Source organism: Phacochoerus africanus, chromosome 3, assembly GCF_016906955.1.
Source record: "Phacochoerus africanus isolate WHEZ1 chromosome 3, ROS_Pafr_v1, whole genome shotgun sequence".
Taxonomy (NCBI): domain Eukaryota; kingdom Metazoa; phylum Chordata; class Mammalia; order Artiodactyla; family Suidae; genus Phacochoerus; species Phacochoerus africanus.
The window spans coordinates 60,066,514-60,082,981 of NC_062546.1; positions in this window are offsets into that span (position 1 = coordinate 60,066,514).

Sequence of the window (16,468 nt, forward strand, 5' to 3'; positions counted from 1 at the left end):
TTTCCCCTTCCCTTCTTGTGTTGTCTTTTCTTGTGATTTTCTGACCATCTTTAGTGTTGTGTTTGGGTTGCTTTTTCTTTTTCTTTCTTTTTTTTTTGTCTTTTGTATTGTTAGGGCTGCACCTGTGGCATAAGGAGGTTCCCAGGCTAGGGGTCCAATCAGAGCTGTTGCTGCCAGCCTATGCCAGAGCCACAGCAATGCCAGATCCAAGCCACGTCTGTGACCTACAGCATAGTTCATGGCAACGCTGTATTCTTAACCCACTGTGCAAGGCCAGGGATCAAACCCGCAACCTCGTGGTTCCTAGTTGGATTCGTTTCCACTGCACCATGACAGGAATTCATGCTTTTTCTTTTTTATATGTGTGTCTATTGTACTTGTTATTTTGGTTTGGGTTCTCTTATTTTCTAATGCATTTTTGATGTTCTGCATTTGTCTTCTCCTCTTCTCATGTCTGCTAGTGTTGATATAATTTTTGTCAATGGGTGATTTTCTACCTTTGTATTATCTTTGTCTTTATCACTGATTTTTCTCTTTGGAAATTTTCTTTTTTCTAGTTGTGGATTTTTCTTTTCTATTTAGAGAAATTGTAAAGCTGTTTTGGAGTTGCTGAATTCTTTTAGCTTTTGTTTGTCTGAAAAGCTTTTAATTTCTCCTTCAAATCTGAATGAGAGCTTTGCTGGGTGTAGTATTCTTGGTTCTAGGTTCCTCCATTTCATCAACTTAAATATATCTTGCCACTACCTTCTAGCTTGCAGAGTCTGCTGAAGAGTTCTGCTGAAAGATTAGCTGCTATCCTTATAGGGGTTCCTTGGTATGTTATTGGTTGCTTTTCCCTTGCTGATTTTAATATTTTTTCTTTGTGTTTAATTTTTGTCAGTTTGATGAGTATGTGCCTTGCTGTACTTCTTTGGGTTCATCCTGTGTGAGATCCTCTGTGTTTCCTCAATTTGGGTGAGTGTCTCCTTTTCCATATTAGGGAAATGTTCAGCTATCTCTTCAAATATTTTCTCTGGCCCCTTCTCTCTCTCTTATCCTCCTGGAACTCCTTGAGGTGAATGTTGCTATGTTTAATGTAGTCTCTTCTTTGGTTTTTCTTTTTTTTCCATTATTTTCTCTTTATTTTTTTTCTGTGGTTACCACTTTGTCTTCCATGTCACTTATTCATTCTTCTGCCTCTGTTATCCTGCTGTTGATTCCTTATAATGTACTCTTCATTTCAGATATTGTGCTATCCTTCTTAGTTTGCATGTTCCTTATGTCTGTCAACTCTTTGTTAAACATTTTTCGTAACTGTGCTGTCTCCCTCTTTTTCCAAGGTCTTGGATCCTCTTTACTATCATCACTCTGAATTCTTTTTTAGGTAGATTACCTATTTCCTCTTCATTTAGTTGTTTTTGTCTTGTCCCTTTTGTCTGAAGGTTATTTCTTTGTTGTTTGATGTTTAACTTTCTATATTTATTCTCCCCTTGATGACAGGTATTTAGATGCTGTGTTGTTGCCTTGTCTTGAAGTTTTCAGGGGTGTTAGTGGCTCAAATGTGCCTAGAACACATGGTGGGAGCAGTGGTATTACATTACCTCCCCTGAAGCCAGATGGCTCTTGCGGATGGGGTCCAGATAAATCTTGGTAGTGGTACATGGTTCACAGGATTGCTTTCTTGGTGGGGTAGGGGTGGGGTCAGGACTGGCTCCTATGATTCCTCCTGTTTCCAGGGAGCTCTCAGGACAGTTTCCTATGACTGGTAATGTTAGTAGTTGATCCTTCAGCAGCAGTGCCTCTCTTTGACAGGGTAGATTTAGGGACTGCTCTCTGTAGCTGGGGGTGGGGGGCAGGTGCCTCTCTGTAGTCACTCCCTTTGTTTGTCCAGTAGGGGGTATTCTTTATAGCCCCAGGAATAATGGCTTCTCCTTAACTGTTGCTAAAAGGCTTTCTCTGTAGCTGAAAGGCCTGCATGATTCTGACAGTCCCTCCTCCTACCAGGCTGGTGGTAGAGTGCTCTCTTTAGCTGTTGAACTATAAAAACATGCACCAACGGGTACCTCTCAGCATCTTTGGCTAGCCATGCAGCACACTCTGCTTCTGTGGTCCCCTGGTTGAATGTTGGCAGGGATCACAGAGCTTGTGCTTTTCCCGAGATCACTCTGCCAATCTGCTAGGCTATTTGTGTCTCCTTGGCTGTGTGCATTGTTTCTAGCTTCACTTTGTCCCTTCACTAAACTTTTTGGGGTTTTCCACCTGCCCACCTGTCCTCATTCAACTCCAAGGGTCCTTTGTGCTGTCTCCAAGTTCTCTTTCTCCATCACCTGTGTAGATTGCAGCTCTTCACTTGCCCACTAGGCCTTTTGTGATTCTCAGGGCTTTTTGTGCTGTTTCTGAAACAGCTTTACCAGTTCAATGGGCTTTTCACAGCTCTCAACCCACCTTGGAAGACTCTTTCAGATTTCCAGGATTCTTTGCTCTTCTTCCAAGATAATTTTCACTGCTCCATAGGCAGCTCTTTGTCTGCCCACAAGGGCCCCTGCAGCACCTACACAGTCTGCATTGTTTGCCAAATCACCCTCTGTCCCTTAGGCAGATTGTGGCTATGTGCCTACCTGAAAGGCCTTCTTCAGAGTCCTGTCCCTCTCTTTTTCTTAAGAAATAACTTTCTCTGCCCCCTATGAAATCTGTGTGTTTCTGTCAGTTCAGGAGACCCCCTGCAGAATTCCAGACAGTGCATGCTATTTCCAAAAAACCCTTTTGTCTCCTAGGCTGATTGTGGGTCTGCACCCACCCTGAAGTTCCCTTGTGGACTCCCCAAGAACTTTCCCTGTTTCCAAGGTCACTTTCTCCACCCCCTTAGGGAGATTGCAGCTCTATACCCTCCCCAGGGGGCACTTGCATAGTCCTACCTCTCTGCACTGCTTCAGAAATAGCTTTCTCCATCTCCTAGGAGATCTGGTGGTCTCCAGAAGCTCAGGAGACCTCCTGCTTAATTCTGGGGCCTCTGAGCTGTTCCAAAATCACATTTTGTTTGCTAGCCCATTAGTATGTCTATACCCACCTGAGAAGCCCCTTGTGAACTCTCAGGAACTTTGTCTATTTTCAAGGCAAATTTATTCACCCAAGTAGGGAGGTCACAGCTCTATATACTCCCCAGGGGGCACTTGGAGAATCTCGCCCTTCCGCAGTGTTTCTCTGCCCTGTAGGAAATCTGGAGGTCTCCAGCAGCTCAGGAGACTTCCTACCTAATTATGGGCCCTACACATTTTCCAAAGTTACACTCTGTGTGCTAGGCCAATAGCAGGTCTGCACCCACCTGGAAGGCACTTGTGCACTCCCAGGAGCTTTCCCTGTTTGCAAGGTGACTTTCATAAGTGGCCACACCTGTGGCACATGGAAGTTCCCAAGCCAAGGCTCAAGCCACAGCCACTGTAGAAGCAACACAGTGTAGTTATGTTGTGAGCCACAAGGGAAGTCCTTAAAGGGAAATTCTATAAAGATGGTAATTTTAATTAAACTCTTCTGCTTGTGTAGTATTTGGGGAGTATTGAAGGAGTGGTTGAAGTTTACAATGAAAATGACAATCAGAATTATTGTCATAGGCAAAATTTTGCATTTGAATTAGAAAAACTACTTATAATAATTCATATCCTTATATTTTAGTGGCAACTTTTCACCTGTTGTTTCATCCTAACATTAGAATGCCAAAAAAGATGGTACACAATAAAATTGAACAACTTGAATTATATGAGTTTTAAATAATTGTCATTAAATGTTTAATTTCCTGCTGTATACCAGGAACAATAAGATCTATTGGGTATATACTACAATAAGAAGTAAAAATACTTTTTGAGAGAGGAAGGGATGGACACTGGTACATAGATTTGGGAGTTATTTATTAGGGATTATATACCTAACTGGATGTGGCTGACCCATCTGCTTTTATACTTGGCAAATGGTGATATTTAGTGAGATACAATCACAAGGGTTCACAGATGAACATGTACATATTTAAATATTTCAAGGTATATTATATATTTAATATAGAATATTTATGTTAACAAATACCCTGTCACTTAGAAGAGTAGCATTCTAAACTGTGTCAGGATATTCACTTTCTTAAACCATGGAGATTATTTTGGGCTTTATGTTAAATTTTTCCCATATGTTAATTTGGAAGTTGATAATTTAGATATCTTTTAGAAACAGCACCTACTAGATTTATTAAAATACCTTAAAACAGAGGAATTATTGCTCTGTAAATCAATAAATAACAGAAATTAAAATAATTTCTGTTTCACAAGTGTCTTATTCAACAATAAACCCCAGATCCTAAGTCACTGTCTTTTTATTTCTTATCTTTCACAGTCATGGCTTTGTTTCTTTCTGAACACATGATCTCTTCCATGACTGCATTCCATTTATTCTATTTGCCTCTTTGAGGTATTGTTCAAATCCCCTTTGGGTATATTGTGTTGCACTCAAATGACAGTTGAAGTCTCTGGATGGGATGCAGGAGAATATGGTCCTTTGCTTTCAGTAAAACTCAGAGTCATGGAGTTCCTGCTCTGGTGCAGTGGCATCAGCAGCATCTTGGGAGCCCTGGAATGAATTAAGGATTTGAGGTTACCACAGTTGCATTTAGGTCAAGACTGTGGCTCAGTTTGGATCCATGGCCTGGGAACTCCATATGCCTCATGGTGGCCAAAACACAAAACAAAACAAAACTTAGTCATCAGTTTTTCACCACAGTTTTTCTGTCTAGATCATCTATCCATTAATTTAAGTGCTTTCAATTTCTCAATTAATATTTGCTTTATTTTTCTTGGTGTTCTTCTCTTGCGTGAATATACAATAATCCTCTTGCTGAATTTTCACCTTTATCATTTTGTAATTCCTTTCTTACATTTTAGAGCAAATTATTTAACAAAAGAAAATTTTGTGTGAGTATTGCTACCTTAGCATTATTTTTGTTTCCATTTGCATAGTATATCTTTTCCTATTCCTCGACTTTCAGACTCTGTTGTGTTTTTAGCTGTGAAATACCCCTTGAGGGCTGCATATAGATGGGTTTTGCTTTTTTACCCATTCTACTACCCTGTGGATTTCAGTTGGTGTATTTAGTCCATTTACATTTAAAGTGATTATTGATGGGTGTGTACCTTTTGCCATTTTGTTACTTGTTTTCTGGTTGTTTTTGTAGTTGTTCTTTTAGTCTCTTTCTTTGTGGTTAGACTTACTTTTCTTTAGTGTTATAATTGAGTTTCTTTCTCTTAGTGTATTTCTACTGTATATTTTTGATATATGGTTATAATGAGGTGCATGTGTTATAATGTAATCTGATTTTAAACAGTCATTTAAATTCAAAAACATTTTAAAAGCTCTACATGTTTTACTAATGCAAACATTTTATGTTTCAATATTTTATATCTGTATTTGCATCCCTTAACTATTTGTTGTAGTTACAGTTGATTTTGTCTTTTAACTTTATACTAGCTTAAGTGGTTGATCCACTGTATTTTCTATATATTTATGTTTATCAATGAGATTTTTGCTCTAATTTTTTGTTAAAGTCTCTTCCTTTTCATTTAAAGAAAACCCTTTAACTTTTTTGTAAGGCCAGTTTGGTGATCTATTCTTAGTTTTATCACCAATTGGCCTTCCAAAAACAAACTATCTCTCCTTTAATTTCTAATAACTTTGCCAGGTAGAGTATCATTGGTGTAGGATTTTTTCCTTTCAGTAATTTATGTCATGTCACTGTCTCTGGTTTATAAAATTTCAACTGGAAAAAATCAGCTGATAACCTTATGAGTGTTCTCTTATATGTGATTCTTTGTCTTTTACTGCCTTTAAAATTCTCTATCTTTAATTTTGCCATTTTAATTATGCTATTTTATTGTGGATCTCTTTGAGTTCATCTTCTGTGGAATTCTGGCTTCCTTGGGTTGGTGTATTTTCTTCCTCAGGTTAGGGAACTATTTAGATACAATATCAGAAAATATGTTTTTTGCTCTTTCCTCTCTTCTTCTTCTGGGACCCCTAAAATGCAAACATGAGTATAATGGATATTGTCCTTGAGATCTCTTATACTAGCCTCATAAAAATTAATAATATAAAATTTAAAAAAAAAAACCTTTTTGCTATTCTGATGAAGTGACTTCCAAAATTCTGTCTTCCAGATTGCTTATGTGTTCTTCTGTATCATCAAATCTGCTGTTAATGCTTTCAAGTATATTTTTCATTTCACATATTGTATTTTTCATCTTTGTTTTTTTTATATATTTCCAAGTTCTTTGTAAGTTCTCACTGTATTTGTCTATTCCTTTTTTGAGTTCAGTGGGTGTTTTTATGACTATTGTTTTGAATTCTTGATCTAGTAAGTTAATTATCTTTCTTTGGAGTTTTTTTCCTAGGGTTTTTCTTGTTTTCTCTTTTTTGGAACATATTCCTTTGACTTTGCATTTTGTTTGACATTTTGTCTCTATTAAATCAAGTGAAACCATTATCTATCCCAGTCTTGAAGGCATGCCCTTATGTGGGAACATCCCTATGCAGTCTGTGTGTGCTCTATAGCTTTGGTGGGAGATCTGGATCTAAAGTGAGCATGGAACTTAGGAGACTCCATGTGGTGGCTCAGGAGGTTAAGGATTTAGTGTCATTACTGCTGTGGCTCAGGTGGTTGCTGCAGTATGAATTCCATCCTTGGTCTTGGAACTTCCATATGCTGGGGGCACAAGAAAATAAGTAGAAAGAAAAGGGAAGGAAAGAAAGAGGGAAGGAAAGAAAGAGGGAAGGAAGGAAAGAGGAAGGAGGGAGGGAGAGGGAGGAGGGAGGGAGAGAGAAGAAAGGAAGGTAAGCATGGGCTGCATCATTTCCCAGGGTGTACTGGTGTCCACCACCATGATGAGGGGTAAGCTGTAGCCAGAGGGGATAGAGTCAGAACCTATTGCATGTAAGGGTGCAATGGTGATCATTGCCCTGTTGGGAGTCAGGTATGGGTCCACAATCAGAAGCAAGTTGCAGCTTCTCCACAGTGCAAAAGCAGTCTCCAACTTATCCTGAGTGAACTCCACCTCTCCATGGCACGGTGATAGTTGATGCCTTGGCCAAGAGCAGGGCTACATCCTGAGGTGCTGGAGCCAGAGCCTGGTGTAGATTGAGGGTGTACTGAGGCAGTGCTTTCAGGCCAACCAGGGGACCAGACTGTTTTTAATCTGCTGTCTCTGTGATAGGAATAGGAGCAAGCAAGTCTATGCATGTACTCTTTAAGAGCAGGGTCTCAGTTGCCTACAATCCTCCTGTAAGTCTCACTGGTTCTCAAGCCAGCCGAGAGTCAATGATACTCCCCTCCTCTTCTGAGTCACCAACCAGGGATATGGGTCCAAACTAGATTACTTTTTCTCTTACCAGATTCTGTGTGGTTCTTCCTTTATAACCTTGGTTGTAGAAGAGCTGTTCTGCTAGTCTTTATGTTGATTTCAATGAGAGTCACTCTGTATATAATTGTAGTTTTGATATTCATTGGTAAGAGGTCAAATCAGGGTCTTCCTACTCTGCCATCTTTATCTTGCCTTTCTTAATGAGTTTTAAGTGTTGTTCCTATAGTCTAAATACATGTCCTTGATCAGATATATGCTTCACAAAGATTCTCTCCTGATCTATGGCTTATGTTTTCACTTTCTAAACAGTACCTTCTGAGAAGAAAACATAAATTTTTCATTTGTATTTATTAACATTGAGAAATCTTTTTTTAATTTGATTGAAGTATAGTTGATTTACAATGTTGTGTTAGTTTCTGGTGTACAGAAAAGTAATTCAGTTCATATATATATATATATATATATACACACACACACACACACACACACATACATACACCCACATATATACATATATTCATTTCCATTATAGGTTATTATAAGATATTGAATATATTCACCTATGCCATATTGTAGGACCTTATTGTGTATCTATTTTATATGTAATAGTTTATATCTGCCAATCCAAAACTCCTAATTTATTTTAATCCCCCTTGCTTTACCCCTTCTGAAACCATAAATATGTTTTCTGTGTGCGTCTGTTTTGTAAATAAGTTCATTGTATCATATTTTAGATGCCAAATATTCTAGAGTCCATGTATCATGTAAGTGATACCATGTATTTGTCTTTGTATGACTTCACTTAGTATGATAATTTCTAGGTCCATCCATGTTGATGCAAATGGCATTATTTCATTATTTTTTATGGCTGAGTAGTAGTCCACTTTATATATATAGTACATCTTCCTTATCCTTCCATCTATTAATGGGCATTTAGGTTGCTTTCATGTCTTAGCTATTGTAAATAGTGCTCCTGTGAACATTGGGGTGCATGTATCTTTTCAAGTTAAGAGTTTTCTCTGAATATATGCCCAAGAGTTGGATTGACGGATCATACGACAACAATCTTTCATTTTTTTTAAGGAACTACCATACCATTTTCCATAGTGGCTGCATCAATTTACATTCCCACCAGCAGTGCACTATGGTTCTCTTTTCTCCACACACTCTCTAGCATTTATTACTTGTAACCTTTTTTGATGGCCATTCTGACCAGAATTAGCTTTGATTTGCATTTCTCTGATAATTAACGATGTTGAGCCTTTTTTAAAAGTGCCTCTTGGCTATCTGTACGTCTTCTTTGAAGAAATATCTATATATGTCTTCTGTCCTATAATTTTTATTGCCCACTCTTACATTCAGAAGATCTACCAATGTATCACTGTCATAATACCTTCCCTGTTCAAGAACCTGCACCACTCTTTCCATTTGTTAATGCCTCTAATCTCTGTTTCAGTCTTTCTAGGAGACAGAGATTCTAGGATCAGAATAGCTTATACCTGTTGGTGTATGAAGAAGATTAGCAAAATGCCAAGGTTGATGGAAATATATGGAAGCCAAAAGTGATAATTCTATTTATTGACATTTTTCCCAAAAGATTCCCTTATAACACTTGAGATAGATTCTTGGACCAACAGAGACCATAAATTCCAAAGCAAAATTGGTGCTCATTAAACACTTGCATTCAGTATAAATAGGAATAGGAGAGGGAATAGGAAAAGACCACAAAGGAATTTAATAACTAAAAAAATGATTTATTCTTCCTTGCCATTGAGAACAAGGATAAAAGAAATTGGCTTAGAAAATAAAATAACTTGTTTAAGTAGCCCAAATAAATTGTCATATGTGGCTTTTGTTTAGTCTTTGAAATAGAAAAGTGATTCTTTTCTGGATAGCTTTAAAAATAGATGATGGTTTTATAAATTTGTCATTGTTTATCTAAAGATCCATAGTAATACTTTCTATAAATACTGCTCCCAATATTGCTGTTTTTTCCCACATTTTTGTTATAAATACACTTTTTAATGTATTGCTTTCTTTGTAAATTTGTAATATATCTTTTTGTATAACAGAAGCTATTCATAGTTTCCATATTTCTTATTATATACTATTAAATTTTTATAGGTTTAATAATAAATGGTGGGATTTTATTGGCAGTACACTTTTTCTTTTCTTTTTTATTTTTATTTATTATGTTTTTAATAGTTATTTCCCCAATACAATTTTTTCTACTGTACAGCATGGTGACCCAGTTACGCATACATGTACACATTCTATTTTCACACATTTTCATGCTCCAGCATAAGTGACTAGACATAGTTCCCAGTGCTATACAGCAGGATCTCATTGCTAATCCATTCCAAAGGCAACAGTTTGTATCTATAAACCCCAGCACCCCACTCCCTCCCCCTCCCCCTTGGCAACCACAAGTCTATTCTTCAAGTCCATGATTTTCTTTTCTGTGGAATGGTTCATTTGTGCCTTGTATTAGATTCCAGATATAAGTGATATCATATGGTATTTATTTGTCTTTCTTTTTCTCAGTATGAGAATTTCTAGTTCCATCCATGTGGCTGCAAATGGCCTTATTTTTGTTCTTTTTTATGACTGAGTATTATTCCATTGTGTATATATACCACATCTTCCTAATACAATCATCTGTCGATGGATGTTTGGGTTGTTTCCATGTCTTGGCTATTGCAAACAGAGCTGCAATGAACATGAATGACATTTTTCACAGAACTAGAACAATCTAAAAATTTATATGAAACCACAAAAGACCCAGAATTGCCAAAGCAATTCTGAAGAACAAAAACCAAGCAGGAGGTATAACTCTCCAGACTTCAGGCAATATTACAAAGCCACAGTCATCAAGACAGCGTGATGCTAGTACCAAAACAACCATATAGACCAATGGAACAGAATAGAGAACCCAGAAATAAACCCTGCCACCTATGGTCAATGAATCTTTGACAAAGGAGGCAAGAACATAAAATGGGAAAAAAGACAGTCTTTGCAGCAGGCATTACTGGGAAACCTGGATAGCCACATGTAAATCAATGAAACTAGAACACACCCTCACACCATGCATGCAAATGAACTCAAAATGGCTAAAAGACTTAAATATAAGACAAGATACCATCAAAATCCTAGAAGAGAACATAAGCAAAACATTCTCTGGCATCAACCTTATGAATATTTTCTCAGGTCAGTCTCGCAAAGCAACAGAAATAAGAGCAAAAATAAACCAGTGGGACCTAATCAAACTGAAAAGCTTTTGCTCAGCAAATGAAACCAAAAAGAAAAAAAGACAACTTACAGAATGGGAGAAAATAGTTTCAAATGATGCAACTGACAAGGGCTTAGTCTCTAGAATATACAAGCCACTTACACAATTCAACAGCAAAAAAGCCCACAATCCAGTTGAAATATGGGCAAAAGAACTGAATAGTTATTTTTCCAAGGACGATGTACACATGGCCAACAAGCACATGAATACATGTTCAACATCGCTGATTATTAGAGAAATGCAAATCAAAACCACCATGAGATACCTCCTCACACCATTCAGAATGGCCATAATTAATAAGTCTACAAATAACAAATGCTGGAGAGGATGTGGAGAAAAGGGAACCCTCCTGCACTGTTGGTGGGAATGTAAGCTGGTACAACCACTATAGAGATCAGTATGGAGATACCTTAGAAATCTATACATAGAACTAACATATGACCTAGAAATACCACTCTTGGGCATATATCCAGACAAAACTTTCCTTAAGAAAAGACACATGCAGTACATTTTCTAATTCCAGGATTTCTCTGGGATTGTTGCCCTTTTCTCCATCCTCTCCACACTCCAATCATAAAGACTTTATCCAAGGTCCTGGTTTCTCATACTGGAGAAACATGGGTTTTTCCCTGGATCTCATCGATTACATTATTCCTTTCTGGAAAGTCTAAAACAATATATCATTACTCTTTTTTCTGAGAAGTATTAGGGAAAAAGTTAATTCTAAAGGTAGATTACTGCTATTAACTTTCCAGGATGTATATAAACATAAAACAGAATACCCCAACTCCAGCCCTAGTACTAAAAAATTATCAAAATTAGGAGTTCCCATCGTGGCGCAGTGGCTAACGAATCCGACTAGGAACCATGAGGTTGCAGGTTCGGTCCCTGCCCTTGCTCAGTGGGTTGATGATCCGGCGTTGCCTTGAGCTGTGGTGTAGGTTGCAGACCAGACGTAGCTCTGATCCTGCGTTGCTGTGGCTCTGGTGTAGGCTAGTGGCTACAGCTCCGTTTCGACCCCTAGCCTGGGAACCTCCATGTGCCGCGGGAGCGGCCCAAGAAATAGCAAAAAGCCAAAAAAAAAATTATCAAAATTAGCCTTATGATGAAGCGATATTCTAGTGAACTGAAGAGCTTTTGGGGTTGGGTTTAATATCCAAATAGAAGTAATGCCAACTCAGTAAGACAAAACTTAAATGCCTCATCTGTATGCATTGTTTGATAACTACTAGCCCAAGGCAGAATGACTTGCATAAAAAGCTTGTTGCTATAACTTCCCTTTTCAGATAATCACATTATGTGATCACCTTTTTGTGGCCAGTGAAAGTCACCTTTCTACAAGATGGGAAAAGTCCTCTTGGAAATATACACAAATCTTGTTTAGTATAAAAGTCAAGATAAAATATGATTTTTAGATGAAAGGCATATGATACCTTTTATACCGTGCTCAATATGGTGATAAATGTTGACAGCAGAATAAAACGGTTGCATGTATTAAAAACTTTTTTCATAGTTTTCTTCTTTGAGTCAAGCTTACATTTAGTCTCCTGGTGTAGTAGATGCTATTTAGTCAGCAACATCTACTATTAAAGCCCTAAGATTTCTGTGTTTTATCTTTTCATCTGTTACCCTCAGGACCCTTAAAAAGATTCATTAGTGAGAAAATGGCTTCTGTTACTGGTGACACTTTCTCTTTTGTACTTTAGACTGTTACCTTAGTGCTAATTAGTTTCCAGAATGCATATAGTCAATTGGGTCCTTGTGGAAATCAGTAGCTTTGGGAACAAGTGTGTTGGTAGTTAGGTTTTCTTGCCTGACAATATGGGCCTCCATGTCTCTGAAGTGAGGGCACATTGGGACGGGTGTGTGAAGGAGAAGGAAATGAAGATGTTCTTCAAATGTTCTTTTTGTTTCTGAGATCAAAGAACAGATTCTTTGCAGACCATTTCTAATCTGGTCCATCTACACTGAAGTTACACTAATTCCTCCAAGGAACTGTCAAAATAAAACTGTATCAGTAGCCTTAATTTTAAAAAAATGTTATGACTTTATACTTTTTGTGTCCTTAGATATGTGTATGTAATACTTCACAAGGGAATTTCAAAGAGAAGAAAAGAGGGGATGGATCGGGAATAGTAAGCCAACATGTATCACAATCCATCAATCTTGGAGCATTTATTTACCTCTCTGTACCCTTTAGATCTACAAAATCTATAGTTTAACTTGCCTTATCAGCTATATGAAGCTGTAAGGCTCAAATGAAAGAATCTATTTGCAAAAATTTCCAAGTTAGATATGCCATATAGAAAATTAGTATTTATATACTTTGTTTTTGCTTGAGTTGTGGACTCTTTCTTCTTTGACCCACTACCATCTAGCAGAGTGCAAAGCTTTATTATAGTCTCATTTATATTTAAGCAGCATATGTAGAGATGTAAAATCTTCTATGCATTAATTTTTGTGCCCTGGCACCAAGATCTAATACAATTAAATCCCCTTTTATGGGTAATGTTGATTGAGGTGAAGGAAATGTGGATTGTGGGAAAGTCATAGAGGCAAGCTATGCCTTTTTAATTCATGCTCAGAAACAGCTTGGTAACATTTCTCATGATGAAGGTAATCATGATACTTTGATTTTTCATGTAATAAAGGTTTAATCTTACAGAGACTTATAGAATCTTCTTGGAAGAATCACTTTAAATGACAGGATATTAAAGACTTTTAAATAGCCTATTTTGCAATGGCAGAATATAAGGTAATTTATGAAGAAATATTTAGATGATAATATGGTTTATTTTAATGCCAATTTTAGATAATGGGGATGTAGCGCAAAAAAACAAACAAACAAAACCACTAAAAGTCTCCAAAGGAGTGTTAAAAAATGGGTTTGAGGTGTTCCTGCTATGGCAAAGTGGGTGAAGGATCTGGCATTGTCTGTGTGGTGGTATGGGTTGATCTTTGGTCCGGGGCAGTGGGTGATGTTCTGACATTGCCACAGCTATGGCATAGGTGGCCCCCACAACTTGGATTTAATCACTGGATCACTGGCCCAGGTACTTCCACATGCCAGGAGTTCAGCCAAAAAAAAAAAAAAAGAAAAAAAAGAAAAGGATTTTTTTTTTCCCACTGTACAGCAAGGGGGTCAGGTTATCCTTACATGTATACATTACAATTACATTTTTCCCCTAGCCTTTCTTCTGTTGCAACATGAGTATCTAGACAAAGTTCTCAAAGCTATTCAGCAGGATCTCCTTGTAAATCTATTCTAAGTTGTGTCTGATAAGCCCAAGCTCCCGATCCCTCCTACTCCCTCCCCCACCCCTCCCATCAGGCAGCCACAAGTCTCTTCTCCAAGTCCATGATTTTCTTTTCTGAGGAGATGTTCATTTGTGCTGGATATTAGATTCCAGTTATAAGTGATATCATATGGTATTTGTCTTTGTCTTTCTGGCTCATTTCACTCAGTATGAGATTCTCTAGCTCCATCCATGTTGCTGCAAATGGCATTATGTCATTCTTTTTTATGGCTGAGTAGTATTCCATTGTGTATATATACCACTTCTTCTGAATCCAATCATCTGTCGATGGACATTTGGGTTGTTTCCATGTCTTGGCTATTGTGAATAGTGCTGCAATGAACAGGCGGGTGCACGTGTCTCTTTTAAGTAGAGTTTTGTCTGGATAGATGCCCAAGAGTGGGATTGTGGGGTCATATGGAAGTTCTATGTATAGACTTCTAAGGTATCTCCAAACTGTTCTCCATAGTGGCTGTACCAGTTGACATTCCCACCAACAGTGCAGGAGGGTTCCCTTTTCTCCACAGCCCCTCCAGCACTTGTTATTTGTGGATTTATTAATGATGGCCATTCTGACTGGTGTGAGGTGGTATCTCATGGTAGTTTTGATTTGCATTTCTCTTATAACCAGCGATGTTGAGCATTTTTTCATGTGTTTGTTGGCCATGTGTATATCTTCTTTGGAGAAATGTCTATTCAGGTCTTTTGCCCATTTTTCCATTGATTGATTGGCTTTTTTGCTGCTGGGTTGTATAAGTTGTTTATATATTCTAGAGATTAAGCCCTTGTCAGTTGCATCATTTGAAACTGTTTTCTCCCATTCTGTAAGTTGTCTTGATTTCTTTTGGGTTTCCTTTGCTGTGCAAAAGCTTTTCAGTTTTATGAGGTCCCATGGGTTTATTTTTGCTCTAATTTCGATTGCTTTGGGAGACTGACCTGAGAAAATATTCATGATGTTGATGTCAGAGAGTGTTTTGCCTATGTTTTCTTCTAGGAGTTTGATAGTGCCCTGCCATATATTTAAGTCTTTCAGCCATTTGGAGTGTATTTTTGTGCATGGTGTGAGGGTGTGTTCTAGTCTCATTGCTTTGCATGCAGCTGTCCAGGTTTCCCAGCAAAGCTTGCTGAAGAGACTTTCTTTTTCCCATTTGATGTTCTTGCCTCCCTTGTCAAAGATTAATTGACCATAGGTGTCAGGGTTTATTTCCGGGTTCTCTCTTCTGTTCCATTGGTGTGTCTGTCTGTTTTGATACCAGTAGCATACTGTTTTGATGACTGTGGCTTTGTAGGATTTCTTGAAGTCTGGGAGAGTGATGCCTCCTGCTTGGTTTTTGTTTCTCAGGATTGGCTTGGCGATTCTGGGTCTTTTGTGGTTCCATATAAATGTTTGGATTGTTTGTTCTAGTTCTGTGAAAAATGTCATGGGTAATTGGATAGGGATTGCATTGAATCTGTAGATGGCTTTGGGTAGGATGGCCATGTTTACAATATTGATTTTCCCAATCCAGGAACATGGAATATCTTTCCATTTCTTTACATCTTCTTTGATTTCTTTGATTAAAGTTTTATAGTTCTCGGCATATAGGTCCTTTACCTCCTTGGTCAGGTGTATTACGAGGTATTTGATTTTGTGAGGTGCAATTTTAAAAGGTATTGTATTTTTGTATTCCTTTTCTAATATTTCATTGCTGGTATACAGAAATGCAACTGACTTCTGAATGTTAATCTTCTATCCTGCTACTTTGCTGAATTTATGAATCAGTTCAAGGAGTTTTGGGGTTGAGTCCTTAGGGTTTTCTATGTATAGTATCATGTCATCTGCATACAGTGACAGTTTGATCTCTTCTCTTCCTATATGGATGCCTTTTATTTCTTTGGTTTGCCTATTTGCTGTGGCTAGGACCTCCAAAACTATGTTGAAGAGCAGTGGTGAGAGTGGGCATCCCTATCTTGTTCCAGATTTGAGGGAGAAGGCTTTCAGTTTTTCCCCATTGAGGATTATATTTGCTGTGGGTTTATCATAAATGGCTTTGATTATATTCAGGAATGTTCCCTCTATACCCACTTTGGTGAGGGTCTTGATCATGAATGGATGTTGGACTTTGTCAAATGCTTTTTCTGCGTCTATTGAGATGATCATATGATTTTGACTTTTTTTTGTTAATGTGGTGTATGATGCTGATTGATTTGCGTATGTTGAACCATCCTTATGAAACTGGGATGAACCCACCTGGTCATGGTGTATATTTTTTTTGGTATGTTGTTGGATTCAGTTGGCTAAGATTTTGTTGAGAATTTTTGCATCTATATTCATCAATGATATTGAGCGATAGTTTTCTTTTTTGGTGGTATCTCTGTCTGGTTTTGGAATGAGGGTGATGGTGGCATCGTAGAATGTCTTTGGGAGTATTCCTTCTCTTCAACCTTTTGAAAGAGTTTAAGGGGGGATGGGCACCAATTCCTCTTTATATGTTTGATAAAATTCACCTGTGAAGCCATCTGGTCCTGGACTTTTA